This window comes from Phyllostomus discolor, chromosome 7, assembly GCF_004126475.2.
Source record: "Phyllostomus discolor isolate MPI-MPIP mPhyDis1 chromosome 7, mPhyDis1.pri.v3, whole genome shotgun sequence".
NCBI lineage: Eukaryota > Metazoa > Chordata > Mammalia > Chiroptera > Phyllostomidae > Phyllostomus > Phyllostomus discolor.
This window is the reverse complement of record NC_040909.2, coordinates 87,398,388-87,413,540: the sequence shown is the minus strand read 5'-3', so window position 1 is coordinate 87,413,540 and position 15,153 is coordinate 87,398,388. Positions and strand designations below refer to the sequence as shown.

General features: G+C 38.4%; 1 protein-coding gene across 3 annotated transcripts in view; it reads left to right on the top strand.

The window, feature by feature from the left end:
• Nucleotides 1-15,153, top strand: part of MMP16 (matrix metallopeptidase 16) — a 262,119-nt gene that overhangs the window by 122,247 nt on the left and 124,719 nt on the right. The window lies entirely within an intron of this gene.

Sequence of the window (15,153 nt, the reverse complement as noted above, 5' to 3'; positions counted from 1 at the left end):
TCACAGTGCAGTCAGTCAGATGTATATCCTAGCTGATGATCGGTTGAGAGAGAGATAAGAAGAAAAGTGTGTATTAGAGATAACTTGCAGATTTCAAGTTTGGGTGACTGCTGCTGTCATTTGTTTGCCTGTGTGAGTAACATAAGGTGGGCCCTGTCTTGCCTGCTCTGGGAGACAGATGAGCAGTGGTAAAGGGTCAGATTACCTGAGGTTACCACGAGGTGCCCATGGAAATAGCTAGACAGACCGACTTGGTAGAAAATGTGATCTACATTTATGGAGCTCTGGAGAGAGGACTTCCCAGGAGTTATAGAGAGGGGATATCAGCACTTTCATACTTCATAAAGACATTATTGTTGTTGTTAAAAGCCTTCATATACTGAAAAACCACAGTACTCCAGGCACTTGGCAGAATCAGAGAGATTCTGTACCTTGTGTATTTAGAAGAAAATGAATTATCTAAGTATGGGAAAATTTGCATAAGAATGTCATTTTAAAACTTTTAGAATATAATGTTTTGGGTGAGGTGGTGCAGAGTGAGAAGGAAGAAGTATCAGCAAATAGAAAGAGCAACAGTAACCTGATCTCTTTCTAGTTTGATGTATGTTGTTGATGTGAACTACTTTAAGTTGCTTCCTTTCTGAGGCTGCTTTTTTTCTGTCTTAAATTCTGAGGCTAATACATATCATCAGGGTCACGGGGTCACAAAGCTCAGGAGAAAATACCATTTAGTTTTAAGACGAGGGAAAAAACATACTCCTCTAAAGCACTGGAATAACCTTCACAGTTGATCTTGCAATTGATCATTTTTATGTCTCTCCTCTGATTTAGAAAATTTAGATGAGTCAAGTGTGTATGGTGTTAAATACAGGAGGGTAGTGAGTTCTGGCCAAGATGTAGGCATACATAGAAACACTTTGTTTCCTTGCACAACCAAAAGAAGGATAACAACCAATCTAAAAACAATAAATAACCAGAAGTGTCAGAAAATCAGACTGCATGGAACTCTGACAACCAAGGAGTTAAAGAAATATTCACCCAAACCGACAGTGCCACAATGCAGCAAAGAGGGTTGCCTCGCTTGGGTGAATGCCTAAGGCCCCATCCTCTCGCAACATAACAGGTGCACTGAGACAAAGAACTCAAATGAAAGAACATATAAAAACTCCAGAAACAGAGCTAAGCCACAAGGAGATAGCCAACCTATATGATGCAGTGTTCAAAACACTGGTAATCAGGGAGCTCACAGAACTGATTGAGCTTGGTCACAAAATGAAGGAACAAATTAAGGCTGAAAGGTGAAATAAAGCAAGATATACAGGGAACCAACAGTGAAGAGAAGGAAACTTGGGCTCAAATCAAGGATTTGGAACAAAAGGAAGAAATGAACACCCAACCAGAACAGAATGAAGAAATAAGAATTGAAAAAAAAAAAAGAGAGAGAGAGAGAGAGAAGAGGTTCAGGAAAGTCTGGGATAACTTTAAATGCTATAACATAAGAATCATAGGAATGCCAAGAGGAGAAGAATAAAAGCAAGAAGTTGGAAACTTATTTTAACAAATAATAAAGGAAAACTTCCCCAGTCAGTGAAGGAAATAGACTTCCAGGAAGTCCCGGAAGCCCAGAAAATCTCAAAGATATTGGACCCAAAGAGGAACACACTACAGCACATCATCATTATGTTACTGAAGATTAAAGATAAAGAGAGAATCTTAAAAGCAGCAAGAGGAAAGGAGAGAGTCACTTATAAAGGAGTGCTCATAAGACTACCAGCTGATTTCTCACAAGAAACCTTACAAGCAGAAAGGGGCTAGAAAGAAGTATTTGAAGCCATGAAAAGCAATGACCTACATACAAGATTACTCTATCCAGCATAGCTAACATTTAGACTGAAAGGGCAGATAAAGTGCTTCCAGAGAAGGTAAAGTTAAAGGAGTTCATTGTTACCAAGCCCTTATCAATAAAATGTTAAAGGGGCTTATCTAAGAAAAAGATAAAAAACTATGACCAGTAAAATGACAACAAACTCATAACTATCAACAACTGAACCTTAAAAAATGAAAACCAAAATTAAGCAAACAACTAGAATAGGAATAGAATGAGAGAAATGAACATCACATGGAGGTTTTTCAATGGGGAGGGAGGCAAATGGGGGGAAGGTACAGGGAATAAGAAGCCTAATTGGTAATATAGACAGGAGAGGTTAAGAATGGTATAGGAAACACAGAAGTCAAAGAACTTATATGTATAACTCATGGACATGAACTAAGCAAGGGGGGATGCTGGAAGTTTGAGGTATGCAGGGCAGAGGGAGGATAAAGAGAAAAATGGGAAAACTGTAATAGCATAATCAATAAAATATACTTAAATATTTATATATTTTCAACCATAAATATGTATTTATTAATATAATTATATGTAATCTATGATACATTATGTGTAATATATAAACTATAAATATAAAGCAAACAAACAAAATATGGGATAGTATGGTGGACATTGTCCACTGGCATTATCTTATTGTCTATTCTGTTCCCTCTAAATGTTAATGTTATCTATTTTATTGAATATATGTCTGTGAGCAACAGTAAACATTGAGTAAAGTAAAATCTTTTTAAGTAGATACAAAGGTCATCATATAGTTCTTTTTCGCAGAGATGTTGATTCGTTCTTGAGCAGCTTGGAATCAGTGTTGACTTATTTCAAATTTTAATTTGCAGTATTTATCAAATCAAAATAATGTTGGACAGAAATCTACAACATATAAGAGTCATTGTGGAAGATTGTAACATGGTGTTTACTGGACTAGTGATCTAATGATACCACTGCAGAAACAAAGATCTCATTGTATAATCATGACCCATTTAATGTGCATTGTTTCAGCTTTGAAAATTATGTGGGATATCATATGTTCTATGAAAAGAATTGTTTTTTAACAATACTTTGCCTCTGAATTTTCATACATTTTCTAGGTCTTTTTAAATTGTAATAATGGAGAAGTTAAGTAGTGCTAAAATGATATCTTCTGTTTTAATCTTTTACCCACAAATTCCACTCATAAGAGGTAAACAGTTTTAATAATTTCTTAAGTAAATATGTAGAAGTTTTCTGTGAACATGGAAACATAGCACATAGGTGTGTGTGAGAGTGTGAATGTGTTTGTCAGTGAGTGCATGAGCATGTGTGAGTGTGAATATTTTGAGTATGAGACTGTAGTATATGTGTGTGAGGAGTAGTGTGAGTGTGTTTGATTATGTGTTCCACTGGTCAATAGTTTACATTCTCCTCTTTCTGTCTGATTACAGGGTCCCTTGGATTCTTCTTTCTGAGTCTATAATACTCCATTAAAATTGTGTGTTATTCACTCAGTATTTCTTGAGCACCTATTCTAGGCCATGAGCTGTTCTGGGTGCACACATGTCCCCTTTCCTCATGGATCCTCACTCCAGAGGTGAGAGACAAACAAGTCACGTAAAATAAATATCTATTTTGAAAATTTCCTTAGAGCAATCAAATAGACTATGCAAATATTCAATGACCAGGGCAATGTACTTGTTTGGGGTGAGTTTCTCTGAAGAGAGCTAGATGAGTGAAGGCAAGTGGCCAGATACCAGACAAGGTCAGAGTCTCTTCTTCATACTGTACCATAAATGCTGAAGAATCACTCCTCAGTTTACTCATCTATTTCAATCACTGGTGAGAGATTTCCTTCAGGTTGTTTATTTGCTGTTAGGAAAACTTAAAAACATTTTTACACAAGTCTACTGGTACACATGTGCAAAAAATTCTCTAAGGCATATTCCTACAATAAATCACCAGGGTCATAGGATATTTATGTCTTTCTTAATATATTTCTAATTGTTTCCAACATGTATAAATTTACATTACCATCAGCAGCTTGGAAGAGGTCCTGTGTTTTATGGTTTTGCCAGTACTCTCTAATGTGAAGTTGGAGATTTTTCAAGTTTGATCAGTCCTAATGGATGTGACCTGAAATAATCCCTTTAACTTGCATGAGGCCTCCAACCCTTGCTGTGCATCTGACATTTTATTTTCATCCAGTCTTCTGTTGGCCCCTTTCTTTTTGGGTCCCATAGCTACTGATGTTTCATTCTTCTCTCTGTGTTTTCTTTCTCCCTATACTCCTCTCTGTCTCTCTATTTCTAGCTTTCTCTGTGTTCTCTCTCTTTTTGTCTTTCTCTGTCTCTTTCTTTGTGTTCTCTCTGTCTCTGTCTCTCTCCCTCTCTATCATTACTCTGTCTTTTTCTGTGTCTCTCTGTGTTCTATACCTCTCTCCCTCTCTGTCTCTGTATCTCCTCTCTGTCTCCTTTTTCTCCCTCTCTCTGTCTCTCCTCTTTCACTGTCTCTTTGTCTTCTCTCTCCCTCCCTCTCTCTGTCTCTCTCTCTCTCTTCCTCTATTTCTCTTTCTGTATCTCTGTCTCTCACTCTCTCTGTCTGCCTGTCTGTCTTTCTCTCTCCCTCTCTCTATCTATCTTTCTCTGTTTCTACCTGTCTTTCTCTTTGTTTTTTTTCTGTCTCTCTTCCTCTCTCTTTCTTCCTCTCTCTCTGTCTCCCTTTCTCTCTCACTGTCCTCTCTGTCTCTGTGTCTCTCTCTCTGTATCTCTCTCTTCCCCCCTGTTTCCCTCTGCCTGTCTCCTTCTTTCTCTCTTTTATTTCCCTCCCTCTGCTTCCCTCTTTCTCTTCCTCCCTCTCTCTCTCCATCTGTCTATCTCTTTGTCTTTTTCTCTCCTTCCTCTCTTTGACTCTCCCTGTCTCTGTGTTCTTTCTCTCTCCCGCTCTCTCTGTCTCTTTTCTATGTCTGTCCATCTCTCTGTTCCTCTCCCTCTGTTCTATTCCTGACATCCCCCTCTTTGCCCCACTGTTGCCCTCAAATAGCAGAGCCCTCACAATTTTGTTAATCTTGCTGTGTTATTGTGTACATTTCCAGGGAGCATATGACAGATATCACCTCCCTGCTTGGTTTTCTAAGAAAAGTCAGGGAAAGGGCAGGGCATTCAGGTGATATGTGTAGTTGACACTTGACCCAACAGGAGAATTGATTCATGGAGTTGTAGACTTAAGGAAAGGTGGCAATTTATAAGAATAAAATAAATGTAATTAGTGATAGGTTCTGAGAAGGAAAGAGGGAAAAACTAACATCAATGCCTGGGCCAGATGCTGAGTTAATCTTTAAAGTATTATCTTAAATTATAAGATATGTCCCAGGGAGGTGGCTAAATTGGTTGAGCATCATCCTGTGAACCAAAAGGTTGCTGGTTCTATTCCCAATCAGTGTATATACCTAGGCTGTGAGTTCAATATCCAGTCAGGGTGTGTGTGAGAGGCAAGCGATTGATGTTTCTCTCACATTTATGTTACTACCTCCCTCCCTCCCTCCCTCCCTCCCTTCTTCTCTCTCTACAATTAATGAGCATGTCTTAAGGTGAGAATAATTTTAAAAATACACAAAAAAATTACAAGACATGACAGGGGTCTGAGAAGAACCCACACAAAAAGGACTTAGGGTAGGGCATGGATACACCTCAAAGGACCTGTTGCCTATGAGGGTGAAATCCCAGAAAGGCTCATGGATATCATCAGTAATGTCACAGGGTAGCAGAGGGACAGCTTTTGTTTTGTGGTGCCCTCTTAGTGAACATAGAGGTGATAGAAATTTTTGTCAAGAATGTAGCAAAAATTTACATTGACGTAAAATTGCCTTGCATTGTTCAGTTATTTGGGAATATAACTATGTTCTAGAAATAATTGCAACTTGCACATGCATTTTTTATCTACTCCTATGACCTATTTAAGTTGTCACCTATGCTAGGCTCTGTTGCTGGAGGGACTTTTTGTTGAATCCTCACCACAGCCCTGTAGGTTGTGATATATATGATCACCTCCGTTTCACAGATATACAAACTGAGACTTATAAAGGCCATGACTTTCCTCAAGATTGTAACTTACAAATGTCTGATCCAGGCTTGAACTGAAAGGCTGTGCCCATTCCCAGCACAGGTCACTGGAGCTTGGCAAACTGTCTGCATGCGAATGCTGTGTTCATCTAGCAGGGTGGTGAGGGATATAAAAATGTCAGGAAGCCTGAGACACAATGGCTGAAGCATGATGGTTTAAGCAGGACAATAGTGAGTGGATGGGACTGGTGTGCCCATGGATAAGTCTGGAAACACATTCTGTGGCCCATAGATAGATTAGTCTAGGTAATTCCCAGGGAGACACATGTTTCTAGAGACCTGGATTTGCAGAAATGGAGGCTATGCTTACAGAGTTCAGACATATAGAAAAGTCTGAACGTTGGAGTTTATTGAATGCAAGAACATGAGCTTTTAAGCCAGTTCAAGAAGTGAATGATAGCAATCATAGTGTCTTGAGCAGGACAGTTAAAAAAGGAAATTACATTTTTGGATAATTAATCTTTCAGTACTAAGGAGAATAGATGAAAATGGAAAGAATGGAGCCTAGAAATTAATTAGGCAGTAAGGAAAGTGATGCAACTTTCAAGCATGAGTAAAGGAGACCCTAGTCCAGGGAGATGACCTTGAAGGTGGAAAGGGGACAGCTAAGCCTTTATATAAATGCAAGAGATTTAAATGTTTTGAAGTGCTTGTGAAGTAGGTTCTCATACTTTGACTATCACCCAGAGCTTTACCCTGTGAGATGTGGTACCATATCCAAGTGCTCAACAAGATATTGTCTCATAATACCTGCATGTTTCTCCAACAGCTGGTCACAAGTTTGTTGATGGCAAACACTTGGCTGTTTCTTTGTATCACAGTGGCTAGCAGCCTACCCCTAAAATAGTATGTGCCATGCTTGAATAGTATAGCAGGAGTAATAATAATAATAACAACAATTATACTTTATAGCTTACAAAGCTGTGTACCTCTGAAATGTATCATGAATTCATTTACTTATTTATATCCCCCCCACTGCTTCCATAATTGCATTTATTCCCAACTTCTCCACTGGTGCTCACATCCTTCCAAGTCATTTCCACACAGCAGCAAGAGTGATACTTTTCTAACACAAATTCGATGACTTCACTTAGAAATTAAAATGCTTCCTACTTTTCCCCATCACACCTGCACAGGTAAGATCTTGCGTATTGCTGTATGAGCCTATCACATACCTCTTCTCCTAAACTCATGTCCCATTTCCTTGAAAACTCAGAGTTCTTTCATGCTGTTGCCATTTACCTAAGCTGAGTGGGTTTGTACAACAACAGCATTTATTTTGTTCACAAACCTATAAGTTGGGCAGGGCTTAGACAGGGCTGCTTGTGTCTTCAGGTTCTGTTCATAGTCTGGAAGCTGGAGTCACCAGCTGAATGTATGTTACTCATGTTCCTGGTGGTTGATGCTGGCCTATTATCTGGGACTTTAGTGAGACTATTTGTGGGGACACCTTGTGTGACCTTCACATGTGGCCTGGGACTCTTTGCAAATGGAGGCTATGCTTACAAAAAGAGAGCTAGAATGGCGTTCTCACTCTCCTAAAGTAGTGTCAGTTGTCAGGCAGCATCACATTTATATTTTCTTAATCAAAAACAAGTACTGGACCAGCCCATAAACAAGGGGAAGAAACAATAGATGCCTCCTTTTGACACAACAGTGTCGAAGAATTTCTCCATATGTCTTAAATCCATCCTTTGCATCTGGGCTTTATGCCTGCCCTCTCTCTCTTGACTATGAGATTTTGTCTTTTTTCTTTGCTATCTTTTTCTTACATTTCAAGTTTCAGTTTAACTACCAGTTCATGTGTCTTCTTATCCTCTAAATCTAAATTAGGTCCTTTAGTTAGACTTTCACAACACTGTGCTCACAATCAAACAGATTTATTTATTTATTAAATAAAAGACACTTTATTAATATTTGTCTTCCCAGCCACCATTAGTCCATCAGCTCTCAGAGACCAAGTACTGCTTCTGTGTCGGTCACTATTGTGACCCTAGGCTTGACCACCAACCTGTACATAAGTTTCCAGTAAACATTTGTGGAATCAGTGCACCACGGAAGAGGTACTTTGTTTTTTTGATAAGTCCCTTTGGGACTTTGGAAGAATCTTGAATATTTCTAACCTCTGTGGAACTTTAATTTTCACTCATTAACCCTAAAGTACATATATTTTTAAGGCATAGATAATCTTATTTTGGAAAAATATCTTCATTTCACAAAGAATTTAATCTTTTACTTACCTTAATTTTAGTAAGCATGAAAAACTCTCTCATACTATGCTATTCCCCTAAAAATAAGTTTTTTTTATTTCCAAGAACTATATACCCTCTAGGTAAAGGATGCTTTCAAGATTTTAAAGCACGAGATTGCCCCTGGAGAGAGGAAGCTGTCAGTACTCAGAGTTAGAAAACATGTTTTTGTTGTTGTTTTTAAATATTCTTCCTCCATTTGCTCTATCTTTTGGAGTTAGGGCAGTTCATCATCCCTATTATTTCTCCTTCATTACTTCAAACTTTATGCCAAAATTTAGTCTTTCCAAAATCTCAATGGACTCATACTTTGATGAAATCAAACCTTTTTTCTTAACATGTGGGAGAATCTGAAATAGATAGGAGATGCCCTCCCCGATGTCTTCAGAAGGTTTAGCTGTTTTGAAGGACATAGTTTTGTTTGTAGAGAACTGTAATAATGTTCATCCACTTGAGAGCTTCTCACTCATACTTCCTCTCATGACTGATCACAGTGGTTTTGTTGGACAGATAGATAATGCTGATCGTGGGCTGAATACTTGTGTTTTATAATTTGTTTATTCAAGAAATTGGCCCATCTGCACAGGGATGAGATTCAGCTATGTGAACAAGACAGCTGATTCCTGCTTGGAATGGCCCTTGCACATAGCCCTTAATCATGTCGAACACAGGGACAGTGTTCTTGGCTCCAGCTATTCTAAGGATGAGGCCACTTTAGACTCACTGTGGACATGAACTCTCTGCTCCTCAGGCAAGTTCATTCACCCTTCTCAATCCCTTTCCTCACCTGTAAAATGAAGATTATCCCAGCTTTACAGGCTTGTGATAATGTACTAAGGAGATTAACATGGTGCCTGGCATAATATATGTTAGCTTGTGGTGAGCTGTTTATATGGAATATCAGTACTTTTCCTGAAAGCAGTTTTCACATAGTGAAAACAAATCCACATTGATTTTTTGTCTCCAGGTGTGTGGATGGAAGGTAGATTCTGAAATGTCAAAAGGAAAATCTGCTAAGTGCTTTCCCAACAGTGACCCAAACCATCACTCCAGTTGTTCCTCATTCTGAATTTCCTAGAGTGTAATTATCCAGATGTGCCTACAAATTACTAACCTTCGCAAAATATGTTATAAACTGAGATTTCTTATTCATGTTTGGGCATTGGACTCCTCATTAGGGCCTAGTTGTGTGTATGTGGGGTTGGGGGAGTGGAATACTTGGGAAGTAAGCCCAGGGTGCAAAAAACAGTGAAATATAGCTGGTGTGGTTTCCATTGTGACATCAGTTGGGCTTTCATCTATGTTTTCCCCACCTACCAGCCTGCATAATTCTATCTCTTAAGCTCAGAAAATGTGCCCAAAACTTCACCAGGTGTTGTATCTGCCATGTTGAATGAGACATATAAAGACCAAACACATGAATAAACACAGCTCCCATGTATTGATCCTAATGACCATAAGGATATGGGACAGTGAAGTCAGAAAGACTTCTCAGAAGAAGTCTAATTTGAACTAAATTTAAAAAAAATATTTTTTATTTAATTGTTCTTGCAGTACAATTTTCTATCTTTTACTCCCATCCCAACCCACCCATCCAGCTCTCCCCTCCTCCCTCCCATTTCCACCCACCCCTAGTTTTTATCAGTGTGTCCTTTATACTTCTTCCAGTAAACCCTTCCCCTTTTCCTCTGAAATTCCCCTGCAATGCCCTCTCCTCTCCTCTCCTCTCTGAACACTGTCAGACTATTCTCTATTTCAGTGTCTTTGGTTATATTTTGCTTGTCTCTTTGTTTTGTTGATTAGGTTCCTGTTAAATGTAAGATCATATGGTGTTTGTCTTTCACTGCCTGGCTTATTTGACTTAGCATAATGTTTCCAGTTGCATCCATGCTGTTGCAAAGGACAGGAGCTCCTTCTTTTTTCTGCTGCATAGAATTCTATCGTGTAAATGAACCATAGTTTTTTGATCCATTAATTTACTGATGGTAATCTAGGTTGCTTCCAAAACTTGGTTATTGTAAATTTTGCTGCTATGAACATTGGGGTGCAAAGATTCTTTTGAATTGGTGTTCTTAAGACACGGTTCTTAAGATATAATCCTAGCAGTGGAATAGCTGGGTCAAAAGGCAGATCCATTTTTAGTTTTCTGAGGAAATTCCATACTGCTTTCCATAGAGGTTGCACCAGTCTGCAATCCCACGAGCAGTGCACTTTCTCCACAGCCTCTCCAACACTTGCTGTTTGTTGCTTTGTTTATGATGGCCATTCTGACTTGTGTGAAGTGGTATCTCATTGTGGTTTTAATTTTCATCTCTCTGATGGCTAGCAATATGGAACACCTTTTCATGTGTCTCTGGATCCTGTGTATGTCCTCCTTGGAGAAGTGTCTGTTCAAGTCCTTTGCCCATTTTTTAATTGGGCTGCTTGTGTTCTTAGAGTGGAGTGGTGTAAGTTCTTTACATATTTTGGAGATTAAACCCTTGTCTGAGGTATCATTGGCAAATATGTTTTCCCATACAGTTGGTTCTCTTTTTATTTTAATATTGTTTTCTTTACCTGTGCAGGAGTTTTTGTTTGCAGATGACATGATAGTGTACGTAGAAAATCCTATAGACTTTACCAAAAAACTGCTTGCCCTAATAAACGAATTTGGCAAAACAGTGGGATACAAAGTCAATATCCAGAAATCAAAGGCATTTCTGTATACCAACAATGAAACAACAGAAACAGAAATCAAGAAAACAAATCCCTTTTGATATAGCAAAAAGACAAATAAAATACCTAGGAATAAATCTAACCAAGGAAGTTAAAGACCTGTATACAGAAAACTACACAACACTGAAGAAAAAAATTAAGGAAAACAAACAAATGGAAACATATACCATATTCATGGATTGGAAGAATTAACATTATTAAAATGTCCATACTACCCAAAGCAATTTACACATTCAATGCAATACCTATTAAAGTACCAATGGCATATTTCACAGACATAGAACAAACACTTCAAAAATTTATATGGAACCATAAAGGACCCCAAATAGCTGCTGCAATTTTGAGAAAGAAAAGCAAAGTAGGAGGGATCACAATACCTGATATCAAACTGTATTACAAGGCCACTTTAATCAAAACAGCTTAGTACTGGCATAAGAACAGACATATGAACCAATGGAATAGAACAGAGAGCCCAGAAATAAACCCAAGTCTCTACTGTCAATTAATATTTGACAAAGGGGGCAGCAACATAAAATGGAGTAAAAACAGTCTCTTCAACAAATGGTGTTGGGAGAACTGGACAGCTACGTGCAAAAAAATGAAACTTGAGTACCAGCTTACACCATACACAAAAATAAATTCAAGGTAGATAAAAGATTTAAATATAAGCCATGTCACCATTAGAGTCCTAGAGGAGAACGTAGGCAGGAAAATCTCAGATATTTCACACAGCAACATTTTCACTGATATGTCCCCCAGGGAAAGGGACATAAAAGAAAGAATAAAGAAATGGGATCTCATCAAAATAAAAAGCTTCTGCACAGCTAATTTGAACTAAAATTTAAAGGATGAGATAAAATATATTTTTGTATTTCCTACATAGGAAAAGTAAATTCAATGTCCTAAAGCAGGAAATAATTTAGCTTGTTCCAGTAACAGAAGAAAACACCATATGCTTGAATGTCAAGAGAAGATGCTAGGAGAAGAAGTTGAAGATCCACTAATGACTATGCATGGAGTTGGAGGTCACAGTGAAGGATCTGAATTTTATATGAATTCACTGGTAAAAGTGCTGAAGGGGTATAATCAAGTAAATGAGACTCCTTTATCTACAATTGAAAAAAGACAACTCTCCCTAGCTGGTGTGGCTCAGTGGATTGAGTGCCAGCCTGTGAATCAAAGGGTCACCCATTCGATTCCCAGGCAATAGCACATACCTTGGTTGTGGGTCAGTCCAGTAGGGGGCACAGGAGAGGCAACCACACATTGATGTTTCTCTCCCTCTTTTTCTCCCTCCCTTCTCCTAAAATAAATAAAATCTTTTAAAAAAGAAAAAAGACAACTCACACCATTACACACCTATTAGAATTGCTTTCATATATATACACACATGTATGTGTATACATATGACATGTGTGTACTATATATACTATATATGTATACATGCATTATATATGTACATATAGTATCTGTGTGTGCGTATATACATATATCATAGTATATTGTAGGATACATATAATATACATACATACACAAGGTCTGTCTAAAAATAGTCCAGCCATTGGTAATATAATCAGAACAGTTTGCACATCATTGTTACCTAGCAGCCAATGAAAGTGGACTGGAATGCACATGTATGAACAATGATGACTTCACTGTACTTGTCAGTGGGGGCAGTAGATGCCATTGAGTGAGCATGTGTATTTTTTGGCTGTCACATTCAAATGACTGAGTGTGTACAGCAACAAATCTGCAGCAGATTTTGCATTAAGCTTGAACATTCCTCCATGGAAAGTATTTGGATAATTCAAGAAGGGTGCAGCTATGGGCATCTGGTGATTGGTGATTGGCAGCTTCATTCACAACAACCTGCCCACTCATACATCACATTTCAGGCAGAGATTTTTGGCAAAACGTCAAATCACCCAGGTGACTCAGCTCCTTTTGGCACAGCCCAGTTTTGGCACTCTGTGACTTTTGGCTTTTCCCCAAACTAAAATCATCTTTGCAAGGGAAGAGATTTCAGACCATTAATGAGATTTAGGAAAATGTGATGGGGCATCTGATGGCAATTGGGAGAACTGTATGAGCTCCCAAGGTACCTACTTTGAAGGGGACTGAGGCATCATTGTCCTATGCACAATGTTTTTATATCTTGCATCTTCTGCAATAAATGTCTCTTTTTCATAGTACACAGCTGGATACTTTCTGGACATACTTTCTGTGTGTAAAAGAAAATAACAAGTATTAAAGAGGATATGGAGAAATTTGACCCTTTACGTGTTATTGGCAAGAATGTAAAATGGTGGAGAGTCTGTTGAAATGGTATGATACTTCCTCAAAAATTATACACAGAATTACCACATAGTGCAGCAATTCCCATTCTAGATAAAATCCCAAAGAGCTGAAAGCAGAAATCAAACAGATGTTTGTAGGACCAATGTTTATGACAGCACTATTCACATAACCCAAAGATGGTAACAGCCCAAACATCAATTTAGAGATCTATGGGTAAACACAATGTCAAATATACATACAGCATTTACATGTTACATGGTAGATGATGTAATATGGATGAACCTTGAAATCATCCTTAATGGGGTGTGCCAGACACAAAATTATTTATGCTGTATGATTCTACTTACATGAGGTACCTGGGGTAGTTACATTCATAAACAGAAGGTAGAATGGAGGTTACCAAGGGCTGAGAGAAGGGTGTGATGGGGATTTACCATTTACTGGGCATAGAATTGATGCTTGGAAAGATGAGAAGATTCTGAAGATGGATAGTGCTGTTAGATGCATAAGGTGAATGTAAATGCCATGAAATACATTCCAACCACTTAAAAATAGTTAAGAGTCTAGGTCATATATATTTTACCAGTTTTAAAAAAAAGACAAGTCTCACTAGTGGATGAGGAAAGAGTGGAGCCAGGGGAGAGCCTGGTCATTTCTGGAGGGGAGCAGAGGTGCCCTGGAAAGGGGTCAGCACAGAAAGAAGAGTTTCCACTAAGAGGAGAGTGCCAAGAAACAGTGACAAATCAAATATGAGTGATGAGGAAGAGGAGATTAAGGCGGACTATTGTGTTTTTGGTTTAAACAGCAGTGTTATAGGAGTTTGGGTTTTGGAGCAGAGTCACCATGACAGGGTTAAGCTGGCCTGTCATCAGAACCTCGATGGTATTTCAGGGATTAATTGTACAAGAAATTAGCAAGAACAGAAACACAGTTGACAGGCAACATTCCAGATGAGAAAGTGCTGTGAATGACTGACAGAATGAGGAGGCATGAGTCCCTGGCATGGGCTGCAGGGGTGACATAAACTATAAAACTGCCATGGCCTCATAAGAAGTATTCTAGTGTGGAAATAAGAGTGTTATTAGAGGTGTAGGGCTGTTTGCACTTGCATTTGAGAAGTTCTCGAATCAGAGTTAGTGTTACATCCAAAACATATGTGTATGTTATCACCCACAGCTTGAGATCCTTTCATAGTATTAAATGGGATGTCAGTCGGCTCCTATAGGTCTGTTTTCACACAGCATGCTTTGTTGATTTGAAATTGGATTGTATCTCCTAGGACTTCCCAGGACTCAGGCAGCCTGGATAACAGTCCAGACTCTGCTTGAACACTCATTACACCTCTTGACAGCTGTGTCCTTGGCCAAGTACTTTAATCTTTCTGGGGTTTTATTCTGTCCTTTATAAAGCAGAGATAATAATGCTTAATGAGTAATCTTGTTAAAGGATTAAAAATAATGCACATGAATTGCCTGGTCCATTGTGAAAGTTAAGAGAGGTAGCAATCACTATTCTCATCTAGGCCTGGTGGCCATGTGACCAGAGAGCAGTTCCAGAGAGCAGAGTAAGAAGTGAATGCTTTGAGAAATATTGGAACACTTGGAGGTCATTCTAAGATTTATTCTCCAGTACTTGGGAAGTGCTAATAGCACCCAACAGATAGGAAGAACTTGGGAACTGTTGCAGTCAGAATATAAGGTATAGATGTTGATAAACTGCCTGTTCATCTGGTAGGGACAGTATATGTGTCACATTAGAAAGAATGATGAATTTAAGGAAGTAGTTTCATTTTGAAAAATACATTTGTTTCTTTCTACAAGATCAATGACCTCCACACTTCATTCCCTCCATCCGTCAAATTTTTAACTTTCACCTACTTACTTATAATTATGTTCATGAACAAATATACTAAACA